Source organism: Zerene cesonia, chromosome 27 (assembly GCF_012273895.1).
Source record: "Zerene cesonia ecotype Mississippi chromosome 27, Zerene_cesonia_1.1, whole genome shotgun sequence".
In the NCBI taxonomy this organism is placed as follows: Eukaryota; Metazoa; Arthropoda; class Insecta; order Lepidoptera; family Pieridae; genus Zerene; species Zerene cesonia.
The window spans coordinates 5,779,254-5,780,960 of record NC_052128.1 but is presented as its reverse complement, the minus strand read 5'-3'; the positions used below and the strand labels follow the sequence as shown (position 1 = coordinate 5,780,960).

The 1,707-nt window shown below is 33.5% G+C and overlaps 1 non-coding gene across 1 annotated transcript; it reads left to right on the top strand.

Annotated features, from left to right (window-relative positions):
- Positions 1 to 571: 571 nt before the first annotated feature.
- Positions 572 to 643, top strand: Trnae-uuc. Its single transcript has one exon. It is a non-coding gene; the product is annotated as a tRNA-Glu (tRNA).
- The last annotated feature ends 1,064 nt before the right edge of the window (positions 644 to 1,707 follow it).

Here is a 1,707-nt window from a genome sequence, read left to right as displayed (position 1 = left end):
AGACGGAAGTTATGGTAACTTAGCCAAAGAAGACAGTCGAATTGACCACTTCTTTTTTGAAGTCTTCAATAAACGATGATATTATAGTATTTTAGTATATTCCTCTTAAGGGTATGTACCCTTTGTTATATACAATCGATTAGGGGCACATTATCATGACGTCACAATCAAGCATGGTTCATTAGGGCAGAGTTATGCGGGCACAACGGAGTTACATCGCGCCGCGTGTTTGGGGCAGATAGCTACGACAAACATGGATGGGGGCACATGGTTGTTACCGGTGGCAAACTTTAATTTATGGAACAAAGTGGACATTGTTCATCACAATTTGTTTGCTAATGAAATATCTTCTGTATAACATTTTTATAGACGTTATTCCGAATCGGTTGTGATAGTTCGCACATTTTAAGAGCTTTATGTCATTATACATGTTTTTAATGTTGTTGACTAGATAATATAAATTAGACAAGTTATTAGCATACAAGTTATTAATTTTTATTTAAGTGAATTGAATCTATCATATCACAGATAGATTAAGAAATCAAATCATATTTTGTAACAAACACACAAATCCCGTATGGTCTAGTGGCTAGGATACCTGGCTTTCACCCAGGAGGCTCGGGTTCGATTCCCGGTACGGGAAGACCTATTTTTTATTTTATTTTAAGACAAGATTAGTCTTGTAGTAATGCACAATACTATAATTTTGTAAATTGAAGTAAACGCAATTTTTATTACATTTTGTGTCTAAATTCCAAATTAGTATGTAACGATCTAAATATAAACTAAACTTGACCATACGTAAACAAATTACAAGAAAACTTACAGGTTTTTCAACCGACTTCAAAAAAGTAGTATATCAATTCGACTGTCTTTTTTACCTCGTTACTTTTAAATCGATAAATTGATTTTTTATGAACTTTTCTTTATTTAAAAGCTGCTGTTTACCATGTGGTCATCTAAATTTGGTCAAGTGCTGACAAGGTTACAGCGGTTTAATTTATACATTATATACTGCTTTCAAATCTCTTCGTCCGTGTGTCCATTGGCTTAACACCTACTACCAACACCTATTAGCATAATAAATGGGATCCCTTGGTAATTGTTCAAATATCCCTGTAATAAAGATTTAAGGTCTGCAATCCGTTAAATATGATTTACTTTGCATTTTTGTTTATCCATTTGATGTTAACGTCATACGTTACGCTTGGCTGTGAGGGTTTTAGCCTTCGTTACTTATAATAAAAGTTAATAGGACGTGTAAGTGAGAAGGATGTATTGGATGCTGGTGTCCCTCTCTTACATTGTATGTATATTAACGTAAATATAAAAAAAATATAATGTATCTTTTACGGTTTGAGAGTTTTTAATCAGCGTCTCTTTTTTTTTTTGTTCTCGTTGCAAAAACATACATAAATATAGAAAAAAATTCAACCCAAGGCACAAGCTTGTATATTTCATCATCATCATCAGCAAGAACATGGGCCTCCTATGCGGGTTTATACCATAATCTACCACGCTGGCTCATGTGCCGGTTGGAAGATGTCATATATCGCCGAATTTTTCATTCTTCGTCATTCCGGTTTCTTCACGAAATATATATTTTATGTATCTTTAAACAGGGCAGAATTTTATTATACTACATGATGGAGAAGTAGTCATAACATTATAGACAGATAGTTTTACTCAAAGGAAGCATTCCATTAT